This window comes from Octodon degus, unplaced genomic scaffold (genome assembly GCF_000260255.1).
Source record: "Octodon degus isolate 3935 unplaced genomic scaffold, OctDeg1.0 scaffold00028, whole genome shotgun sequence".
Taxonomy (NCBI): Eukaryota; Metazoa; Chordata; class Mammalia; order Rodentia; family Octodontidae; genus Octodon; species Octodon degus.
The window spans coordinates 475,263-487,376 of NW_004524604.1; the positions used below are offsets into that span (position 1 = coordinate 475,263).

At 39.4% G+C, this 12,114-nt stretch overlaps 1 pseudogene; it reads left to right on the forward strand.

Annotated features, from left to right (window-relative positions):
• Nucleotides 1–2,271, forward strand: part of LOC101589245 — a 9,109-nt pseudogene extending 6,838 nt beyond the window's left edge.
• Nucleotides 2,272–12,114: the final 9,843 nt, after the last annotated feature.

Below are 12,114 nucleotides of genomic sequence, written 5' to 3' on the forward strand. Positions count from 1 at the left end.
ATGTCCATTTTGTATCTGTGTATTCAAAGAGGTTAGTATAGATATATAGTTGCATTCTCTTAATGAATAGAATGATTTGTTCTAATGGTGTTTGTAAGTAGGATCAAAAGTCTGCATGTTGTACAGCAATTAACCACTAAGAAGAATATATGCAGTGTATTATTTGTTGAAACTGTACTTTCAATTTGATTTGAAACTGCCTCATTGCTTTATGTTTATCAATAAAACTTTGAAAAGAAAAAAAATGATAAGAATCCAACAATGGTTGTTATATTGTACATTGTTATCTTTAAATTAGTTGTTCACACTACCATATAAAAGCCTGTAAAATATTTATATGTTTTTATATAAATATTTGTGCAGGTGTCTATCAGACCAGCAGAAATCAGCAATACAATTATATGAGCTATTTTATGTATATACAGCCCTTCCTTCTTTCTTCCTTTTCTCCTTACCCTCATTGCAGTTGTTCCTTCTCTTGGAATAGTTTCTTTTCCTTTGGCAATCTCCAGTGTACCTTATAACTGTATCCAGGGTCCTGATCCAATTAAGCTACCAATGTAATGGTCTCTCGAAAGAATGCCAGGGTGTCTTTTGCCTCCTGCTGTTTCCAGGGCTTGATCCCAAGTGCAGCAGGGATCAGAGTAGGAACCTAGAGAGATGACTAGATCAGGAGGGAACTGATCTGTTCCTGGATTATATTAATTACAAACCATTGATGAATTTCTGGAGGAATAGGCTACTAGGAGACAAGACACAGTTGGAGTCACTGGGGATGTGCCTTTGAAAGGTGTCTTTTGTCTCAGGTTCCTTTCTCCTAGCTCTTTCTCTAAAATCATATAACAAAATCAAACATATACTGTGCACTTGTATGCAGTAATTTTCCCCTTAGTGGAGTGAATTAACCCTTCTGTGGGGAGTAGGGGTAGGGTTCAGATGAGTAGAGGATAGGCTATGAGTGAGGTCAAGTATGTTATAGTCAAGGCTGGAGGTTAAAGGATGATCACCTGTTTTGTAAATCTTGAGGACACAGGAGGGACAGAATGAACCAGAATGGGAAGGAGTAGTCAGAAAGGGCAGGGACAATGTTTACTCACTTGAAATTTTAAATTTAAGAGGCAGTTCAGAGAAGAGAAATGGAGAATCCATAGAAGGAAACAAAAAGGAAAGAAACCTAAACATTAAGAAAGAAGGAAGAAAGAGAATGACAATGAAAAAGCAAAAAAAAAAAGAAAAAGAAAGAGGGCCAGAGATATACCTTAGTGGCATAAGTGCCTGCCTGGCAAGTGCAAGGTCCTGAGTTCAAACCCCGGTACTGGAAAAAGAAAACAGAGAGAGAGAGAGAGAGAGAGAGAGAGAGAGAGAGAGAGAGAGAGAATCAGAAAAAGAAAGGAGAGGAAGAGGAAGAGAAGGGAAAAAAATCCAACACAAAATAACCCCCAAAATAAGGCTTTGAGGTCTTGAGTAGCCAGCATTGTGTGCTGAGCTTTTGTAGTACTCCGTGGTCAGGTATGGCAAAGGCTTTTTGCAGGGTGGTAAGTCTCAGCAGCAGGAACACCTAGAGTGAAGCCAGCCTGGCTTTCAAAAACATCTGGGTCTGCTGGAGAAAGAGAAAAGTTACAACTGTGGTGCAGGTGACTATCAGAAAACAAGAGTTCCTCAAAGCTCTTCGAATGATGGCTCTTCAAACAAATCCATATGAATTCTACTATAACATGATGTGGGTTAAGCTCCAGGCTGGAGTTCATGTTATTAAGGACAATAAGGAAAAAGTAACTCCAGAACAGCTAACGCTAATGAGAATTCAGGATGTCAAATATATAGAAATGAAAGGGTTTGCAGACACTAAGAAAACTGAAAGACTAAAACCAGAGCTCCATCTGCTGGATTTTTAGGAAAAGCAGCAGAAAAAGTATGTGTTCTTTCTTGGTATCTAAAAAGTTGAACAGTTTGATATTGCCGCTCACCTTCAGACAGCCCTGGACTAGATGGCAGAGTTGTTAACTGACCCAAGACAGAGAGGAAAAAGTGAAAGGCATTATCCATCAGACTCGACTTAAGCAGATAGCTGAAGAAAGGCAAAAGCTAAATAATTGCCTGACAGAGCAGATTGAATGAGAGAAGAATTTATTTGTTATTGCTTAGAAAATTCAAACATGCAAAGATTTTATGGATAAAACTCATAGCATGAAGGTGAGGAAGGAAACAGTGAATGCCCCAGCCACTTACAAGCTTCAGAGTCATCCAAAACACCGAAGTTACCTTATATAGATAAGCCTTATTATTTGCATCAAAAATAATTCAATTTTTGGCAATAATTTTAAATTCCACTAGCTCGGATGAGATTAGGGCATTATGGCCATAGGCCCATTAGTTCAAATGGCCTGGCCTTCCTGTTTATAACCAAGAGTTACTGTTGATGTGGTAGTTGATATCTTTCTATGAGCACTATTAAAGCCCCTTCCCCCATGTCATTGTTTTTGTTTTGTAAAATCAGTCTTTTTGGAGTTGCAAGGAGGTCCTCTCTCTTCCTTTTTTGTGTGGGTGCACGGTGCACACAAGGTGGCCAGTGGTGGCAGGGCAGGCAGGGCTGCCTCTTGGGTTTGACTGAAGTGTTTCCCTAGACTGGAAAGTTTCCTTCAATGATTTTAATGAATAACTTTTTTAATCTTTTGAGTCATTTTTTATTTTTTCTTTATTCCTATGATTCTGATTTTTTAAACTCATCTAACAGCTATTAGATCTTGTTTCCATGGTGTCTTTCATTTTTAGTTTACCATTGAGATTGTGATCTACCATGTTCACCTTGTCTTCAATTTCTGACTTCATTTAGTCAAATCTGCTATTGCCCTTTTCTGTTGAATTGCTCATATCTTCTATTTCTGTTTGCTTTCTCTTTGTATCTTCTAATTCTTTATCAAACTGGTCATTCATGTCTTGTATTCATTTAGTTTATTGCTTGCTTTATCTTTAAGCTCATCAAACATTTTTAGTAAAATCCTTTGTTTATTAAAATCCTCTTTAAGTTTGTTAAACATCAATTAGTTTATATAAAGAAAGGGGTATATGATACAGACACTAGGATCTGTCTCTGCTATACTCTTTGCATTTATTGTTCCATTTGGCTAATGTTGTATAGCAAAATTACCACAAATAAATAATGGCTTCAAAAAGATTAGTCTTATTTTTTATATAGTGCTTACATTTTTTCACTATGAAAGTTATATATCATTACAACAAAGGAGAAAATAGATTAATCAATTTTTAATTTTAATACTTAGTAAACAACAACAAATAAGGATACTGGGAGCTAAAACTACCGAGATGAGCAATTGTGAACATTCTGCTTTAGTTTCATTTATAAAGTTGTGCATTATTTTTTATATTTTTGTGTTTTGCAGTTGTAATGTTATTTATTTAATTTTTATGTATTTAGGACAGGGTCTACAGGGTCTCACTGTGTATATCGGACTCGTAATGATTCTCCTATTTTCAGCCTCCCAAGCATTGGGATTACAGGTGTGCACCACCACAACTAGTCTCAATTGCCTTCTCAGTATACCTCAGGGGTAGGGCTGGTACAGCATGCTGGGAGTCAAACCCTAGCCACTGTGCTCTGCCTAAGCAGGCACTTTAGTTCATTGAGCTGTGTGGCCAGTCCTTGCAGCTGTACTTTTAATAAACAATTTTACATCTCAATTTTTAAGTCAAGAAACCCTCCAAAACAAAAATAACCCCAAAAGACAAAACAAAACAAAAACACATACAACCAGACAGGAAATGAATAACCAATTAGACAAGCAAAGGAGAATAAATGTAGTAAAATACCTCTGAAGTTTATAGTTCTGTGATAGTGTCCATATTTAATCCCAGAGATATGATGGAACTGATCTCGGCCTCTGGATGTAGGGCATGCGACTGGTCTCTTTGCTATGATTTTTCTCTAGGTGCTTCCCCAAAGCCTCATGCAGTCATGGGGCAGACTTCTAGAGTTTGTGATTAACTCATGATCCACTGGGATTATAAGTGATCCAAGGCTGGGATTAGGGGTCTGAGTTTTGCTGGGATTCTGGATGTGAGTGCTACACCCAGCCTGAAGCAGGTAGCCTGATTGTAACACAAGACAGAGAGACAGACTTCCTCTCTGTTGCCATTGTTGCTGCTACTCCTCTTTTGCTCTCTGCTCTTTGCCACCACCATGAAAAGTTGTTTGGTGACATGTGCCATTCTGCCTTGGAGCCAGCTGTGTATGGACTGAAACCTCCAGTAACTGTGAGCTAAATAAACCTTTGCTTCCTTCAATTTAGGTGCCAGGTATTTGTCCCAGCAATGAGAGAAGAGTAGCTGAGACATTCTGTTGGCGGAGTTCTGCAGAGCCCAACTGCTGGCTCCTCACTGCTGCTTTAGGAATGTCCACATTGCTAGCCTCACTGATTACTCTGCACTGCAAAGGCATGTTTACCCACACAACTGGATCCCCAGTGTTGTCCCATGTCTGAGGTCTTGAGGTTCCACTTGGTGCACCTGCTAACAGAGTGTGTCCTTACACTCCTCTTGTAGACACTGCCTTCCCTGCACAATGGAGGAAGTGCAGAGCAGGCGCTCCCAGTCCTCTCGGAAGCCCCTGTGTTCTAGAGATAAGGGAGAGGTGCAGAATATGGACTTACACTCTTCTCAGTTACTTTTTGTATTCTTTTTGGTTATACTGTTTTCTAGGTGTTTAAAACCAAATAAAAATGAAACCTATGTTAATAAAAATTAATCTCTCTTGAGATTGGGCATGGTGGCATGCACCTGTAATCCCAGCACTTGGGAGACTGAAAACAGGAGAATCACCGCAAGTCCAGTCTACATAGTGAGACCCTGTAGACCACATAGACCCTGTCCTAAATACATAAAAAAGATTAATCTCTCTTTGTCTGAGATAGATCAGCAAGGCTTATCAGAGTATTTTTTTAAGAAACAGGTATGATATAAGAGATTGAGGTATGGCCAACCAGCTGGGGAGACAGGCATAACCTTTTAATTACAAGATCCTAGAACATATGCACAGAACACACCCCTAAGCCCTGCACATGGACTTCTCATGAGAATTTGAGCAGGTTTTCAATTGAATGGCCTAGGATTGAAATCAACCTAAGGTGTTAGATACCAGCACCGCCACCCAGGACCCTATGTGGAAGTTCTCTTGGGTCTCCTTGAGATTTGGATGGCATGAAAGGATGCCATAGAGCTTGCTATCATGGCTTCCCTCATAGTCCATCTTGTGTTCACCAGGGAGTACTTTTATTTTGTCTTTTCCTCTTTTACTCAGCCCACGCTTGCTCTTCAGAACCAGTTTTCCCACTCCTCACTTTTGCTTTTTCAAATAAACTTTACTACCATTTTTTTTCTTCTTTCATTCAATTCTTTATTTGATATGAGAAGAACCTAGAATACAATTCTGGAAGGAGACTTGAGCACCATAAATCACAGTAATACTTGTTTGGTGAGACACTTCCAAAGGGAGCTATCAGACAACATCCTCTTAGATTTTATATAGTCTTTTTATTTTCATATATATATAGTTTGTTTTTGGTACTGGGGATCAAACTTAGGACCTTGCACTTGCCAGGCAGGCACTTAAACCACTGAGCTAACTTCCCGCCCTTGCCTTTCCTTTCCTTATGTTACCTTGCCTCGCCTTTTCTTTGCTTTGTTTTGCTTTCTTTTGTTTTACTTTACCTTCCTATTCTTTCTTACTAGTGTCATCTGTCAGGATGGGTCACAGTCTTGTTTGGCCATATGACTTTATTTGGAATCATGGGAAAAATTTCCCTCTTTAGTGGCCATCCTTTTAGCACAGTGTACATTGGTTAATTCCAGTCTTCTTGGGTCCAACAGTCTCCCTGCTCAGGTGGTCAGGTGACTCCTCAGAGTTGTAGGATCTTTTCAGAAAAATCCTTTCATATTCTTTTGGTCCTTGTTGACCTTGGAGAGTCAGAATCCAAATATGGCTGTCACCTTAGCCCAGGTTTGTGTGTGTGTGTGTGTGTGTGTGTGTGTGTGTGTGTGTGTGTGGTACCAGGGATCAAACTCATGACCTTGTGCTTGCCTGGCCTGCTGAGCTGTCTCCCCTGCCCTTGAGCAGTGTTTCTTAAAGCTCTGTAGAATTCCAAAGTACAGTTGAAGTGTGGAATCATTGCTCTAGATTGTTGCTTCCTAAACTGCAATGTGTACCTGAATCACCTAATCTTGGTAACTGGCAGCTCTGATCCTATAATTCTGCTTAGGACTCTACTGAATTTCCACTGAGTGATGCTCACAATGCTGGTTCCTGGCTAACTCCTAGATTTGGATTTGAATCCATAAAATATCTTCAAACCAAACTATTTTGTCCAGATAAATGCTAAACTTACTGGTCATTATGTTACTAGCTGCTCTACAGCTGTTGATGATTTACAGCACTGAAGCAGAAACTGGGATAGATCTGGGAGTGGCCAGTACATGCTGTAGGGATATTCACTAGAGTATCATGTGAAGTCATCCTTTGTTACCTTCTCACTGTCTTAATTTTTAATTATGGGCTGGCACCAAGCCAGTAGCTTTTGAGTCAGATGTACCTGAGTTTGAAATTTCCTTTCTTTTTGTTCTCTTTGAGGCTGAAACAAGGAACTTTGTTGATTTGCATAAGTAGTTATTTGTTACTATTTCACATCACAGGAAATGATGAGATTGTTGATTTTGAGTGTCTCACCAATTTAATCTTGTTATTAAAGCTTTTCTGGGCCTATCACATTGACAATGTCATTCACAACCATTCCAATATTCTGCATTATTTTTGTTTGTTTTATTTTTTGAGACAGTCTTGATATGCACTTCAGGCTGGCCTTGAACTCACTACATAGCCTTGGATGCCCTTAAATTCATGGCTGGGATTATTGGCATCCACCACTACTCCAAGCTTACAAGGTGCTATAGCTATGATATCTCCAAGTACCACACTTCATAGAACAGTGTCCTTTATATAAAGGATACACACTTATCATGTTCTTCTCCCATTGAGGAAGAAAGTCTTTCCTAGAGCCTCCCTAATAGACAACCATGTCATCTTACAGACAAGAAACAAATTTCAAGATGACTCCTAAACCAATAACTGCTAAATAGGATGAAGTTATCATGATAGATTTAAATCAGCAATGCTTAGATCTCAGAGGTCAGGACTCACATTATTATTGGGAAACACATGACCTGATCAGGATCAAAAAAGAAAAAAGAAAGAGGCTGTGGGATTGATAACTATCAGACTATATTATACCACTGAGAAATGTCCTGATTCTCTGTACAAATGACCCTCGAATTAGAAAATTAGACATTTTCTCGGAGGAAAGCATCTGGAGACATGTTACCTGGAGACATGTTACCGATCTTTCTTTCTTTCTTTCTTTCTTTCTTTCTTTCTTTCTTTCTTTCTTTCTTTCTTTCTTTCTTCTTTCTTTTGTGGTGGGAATGGGGATTGAACTCAGGCCCTTGCACTTGCCAGGAAAGTGCTTATTCCACTGAGCCATCTCTCTGGCCCAACATTTATTTCTTTACACAGGAATATTTTTGGATTTCATCATTTTGTAGCAATTAAGAACAGAATTATCCCTATCTCTCTTCAAAATCTAAGGACAAGAGAGTGAACATTTGTAAACAAACTCTCTATGCTAATATCAAAATAAATTTCCCCTAGAGAAGAAAGACAAATTTTGCTTTGATTATGTTGAAATGTCATGGATATTTGTTACTTCCTCTGATACAAGTTTTTCATTGGAGGTGATTATGCCTTACTTATCTTTGTACTCTAGAAAGGTGCACATTTCTTTGTTCACATACAATAAATATTGTGCTGGAAATAAAGAAATAAACAATTTCCAAACACAGGCTTTCACCTAATGTTACACAAAGTGCAAGGTTTTTATCCTGGCATTCATGAGTATTTGTTAATTGTCCCTTTTCTATACCCTGGACAGTTTGGCAGTGACTTCCTGTTTATGGTGAATGCTCCCAGTAGTGCTGGCCTTGTGGACTCATGCATCAGCATTTAGAGGAGGTGTGGGCTTCTTTGTTCTACATCCCTAAACTCTGCATCTGTCACCTGGTGCACATTGACCTAGTGCACAACAAGTCCCCAACTGAGGGACATGAGTGGTGCTAGGGCCAAACCACCATGCCCTTCCCTCAGAAATGCCAGTGTCCTAGTGACAGCACTGAATAGATGGGTGTGCTAGACCACTGCAACTCATTTGAATACCTTCTTGGGTTACCCATTAACATTGATGGGTCACTCATTTCTCAGTTTGAAGAGATGGAGCCAGTGTATGATACTAGAAACTTCTTGAAAGTAAAATGTAGTAACTGAGGCAAATCTAAGAGATGTGAAAATTGAGCTCTGAATAAGGAGCTTTAGAATGTGTTTTTCTGGAAGGCAGAGGCTATGACTTCTCTCTCTCCATCAGGTCCCCAATATAAGACTTTCTCCAGGGCTGGCCCAGGTGGGCAGGGGCCACACATACCATAGACACTCTTGTTTTCTAACACAGGGACCCAGCTGGCCAGAGGAGCTTATGGATCTATAGATACCTCTGATGATTATCTCATTTAGTGCTGTCTTGGTAGGAGGTAACTCTGTGAGGCCTGGCCATACTGACAGGCATTTGCTAGATCAGTTAGCTCATATTTCTATAGCTATATGTTTGAAATTTCAAGTGTAGGCTCTGGCCCTGTCAAGCTGTGTGACCTCTATAAAGTTTTGCATCTCTGTTTTCCATGTCACCTCATTTCTCTTACCTTCGTCCTAGGCCTATGGTGGGGATTATATAAAAATAGCTCCTGCTCCATGGAACACTCTGTAAGTGTCTCCACTCACATCCACTTCAGACACATCAACTGAAGTAACTCTAAGGGGGATTTGCACATGGTAGCATCAACTTACAAAAAGACCGGACTGCATAGAAAGTGCTAAAAAGTCTGCAGAGCTACTTGGTGTGATCACAATTGTATATCACTTTTGTTTTAAATTTTCTTAAGTATCTTTTTATATATTATTCACCCTCAAGTTAAATGTAAGGTCACTGATTTCTTCATATGCACAAAGTAGAAGTGCTATGTACATGTCAGAAAAGAGAGAGGATTAGTTCATTAGAAATTCAACACATTTAGCTAAAGGCAAGCAATTTATAATGATGAAGCCAACCAACTTTAGGGTTGATTGCATCCCTGTCAGTACAGTGATTCGATTGTGCTGGCATATAATGTCTCCAGTTAACATCCAGATGACTTTGAGATTCCTGAATTTTACCACTGTTTCTTGTTTAAGGAGGAATGAATGATAGCATGACTATTGGCTTGGAGGAAAATAGAAATTGTGGTACTGAGTGGTTATTCCTGATGAGTGATTTGGAATTCATGACACATGTTCAAGACATATGTTTGGAATTCATCAACAGGTAGCATTCTTTTCTTTTCTTTCTTTCTTTTTTTTTTGAGTAATGGAATAGTCAGTTGGCATTACTCATATAGCACAAGAGTTTTTGATGTTTAGAAACCAGTGCAATTTAACAAAGTGCAGGTGAAACAGCAGTGTACCATGAGATAACATTTATTTTTTTCTGTGGGGATTGTGAACCTGAGTATCTAACATGTACTGTCACTGGACAGGGTCTTAGGAGGTTTTTAAACTCATCTGACCTGTAAAATTGAATTTTTAGGTCCCTTGACTCATGTTAAAGAAAAAGGATTTTCAGGACACATCAGTAAAAGGCATAAAGGGGTTTAAAATAGGCAGACATTTAGAACTACTCCTTCAAACAAATAGTGTGTGGCCTCAAGAGAGAGAGGCATATTATCATCCAAAGCTGGGTATTTTCATGGGCCCCAGATATCTTCAACAGGGTTGACCTTAGGAAGAGTTCCTATGCCTGTCACACTGCCCATCTGGCAGCTATGTGAGAATGTAAGCCAGTTACCTTTGTTTGAAATTGAGATCTGCTGCTCACTAATATTTTTGGTTCCATAAGAATGGAGGTCTGTGGGAGGAAGCAAAATTTACAGGAGCAAACCACAGGCCCATGTCCGAATTTACAGGCTTACTGTGTCTTTAAGACTGTTACGGTTTTTTTTGTTTCTCTTTTTGGAGTGAGTTTCCTGAAAGGGAAAAATGGCTTAACTAACTTTTCTGTTCTGAAACTGCAGGTTTTCTTCAAAGTAGAATTTTTCAATACCAGTTTAAGTTGTTTGCTTTCTACCTATCTTTATTTCTCATATCGTGGCTCAGTCCTACGGGTACACAGGTTACTTCAGCAGAGAAGTGGGTTTAGCATAAGTAGGTAGTGCAGCAAACCTATGGAAGTGTTGTTCTAGAGCTGAACTCTTTGAAGTCAGATCAAAGCAGCAATACACTTACCTGTCATGTGAACCCTGGTTCTCTGAGCTAAGAGCCAACTTTCTTATCTGGTAAAGTTGGAGGAAAAAAAAGAAAGAGAGAAAACCTACATCATCAGGTTTCTGAGAGCACCTAATAAGAAATGAATGTCGAGTGCTTTCTCCAGAGACTACAGCAAAAGCTCACCAGTTAGGCTGTTACTTTTTCCTCCCACCTGAAGACACTTCCCAAATTAGCAAATAACAAGGGGAACAAGACATCTCTTCCTGATTGGTACCAAGTCCTGCCTTGTGCCATTCCAGGAACCCTAATTTGCATTTTCATTAAATGCTTTTAATACTGGTGAGCCTGGAAGGTCCTGGAACTGAAAACTCACCCTATTTCTGTTAGAACCTGTGTGTCAGGTTGAGCCAGATCTTAAACTGATTCCACTTCATGAGGCCACCTCTTTCCATTATTTTCTTTGATAGGCTAAGAGCCTGACTCAGGATTTGAGAACCTGCTCCTGTAAGGAAAAAATGACTTGCCTAAGGCCACGTAGAACTGAGTTCAGCACAACTTCTTGGCCTGCCTTTGTGATAGCCACATGTAATGACCTTTCCTATTTGCCAGCACTGAGTTAAGCACCTTACAGACAGTATTTTGATTAATCCTTGTATAACAACCCTAAGGGATGGAAGTTTTATTACCTCATTTTTATGAAGAAACTAAAGCAAGGGAAGTACATGATTGATCCAAATCTACAGAACTTACAGAATTAGCAAACAATCTGAACACTGGAATGAGGGATGCAAGGATTTGTGTCTCAGCATGTTAGGGTGCTTAAATTTTGGAAGAGAAAGGACAATTTTCTGCTGAAATTTTATCTTTTTCTTATTTACAGATAAGCACCTCTGTCTATAAAAGTTAGAATTTTTTAATGGTGTCTCTCTTTAGAAACTGGCTGACCTCCAAAAGAAGCCAGCTAGGTGTGATTTGCATGTCATGTTTCCATTATTAGAAGGTCATAGAGCAGTTTGAACATCGTAGTGCTGTATTTCTGATCATCTGCACTGGCTCTGATGGGCCTTGCACAGTGGATCTTCCAAACAGTTGTATTCTTTGCACACTGCAGTGCTACACTTGAACCAGTTAAGTTACACAAGAAAAGAGTGATTTTAGTTCACAGTTTGTGTGGTTCTTTTGCAAAGACAGCGTCCCTGTTGCTTTAGGCATCTAGCATGGATGGCACAGCATAGTGGGAGCCTATGTAAGGATAAAGTACTTATCTCACAAGCTAGGAAGTCAAAAAGCAAGAGAAAGAAGGGACTGGATGGTCACAATCTCTTCTGTGGGGTCATATCCTGATGATCTAAGAACCTTCCAAGGACCCTGCCTCCTAAAGGTCTATGTACTTCTCTATTGTGCTGTTTGGAGATCAAACCTTTAACACAATGATCTTACAGGAATGCTCTTCCAAATCACAGCAACAGGTAGAATTCATGAATATACTTGACCCTGCCATTGTTGTTTAGAAACTCATGACAAAGGGTTTCTATTTGGTGACTAACTTGAGAATTATGGAATGACTGCTTTGTAATACCCACTGTCTGAAACCCAAAGAGATGAGGAAAAGGGAGTCTGAGACATTGCCCTTTGCCACCATGGCAAGTAGGTATTTCCGCAACTGTGTTTTCTGGGGCATTTGGTGGTAGTTATGCAAAAAAGCA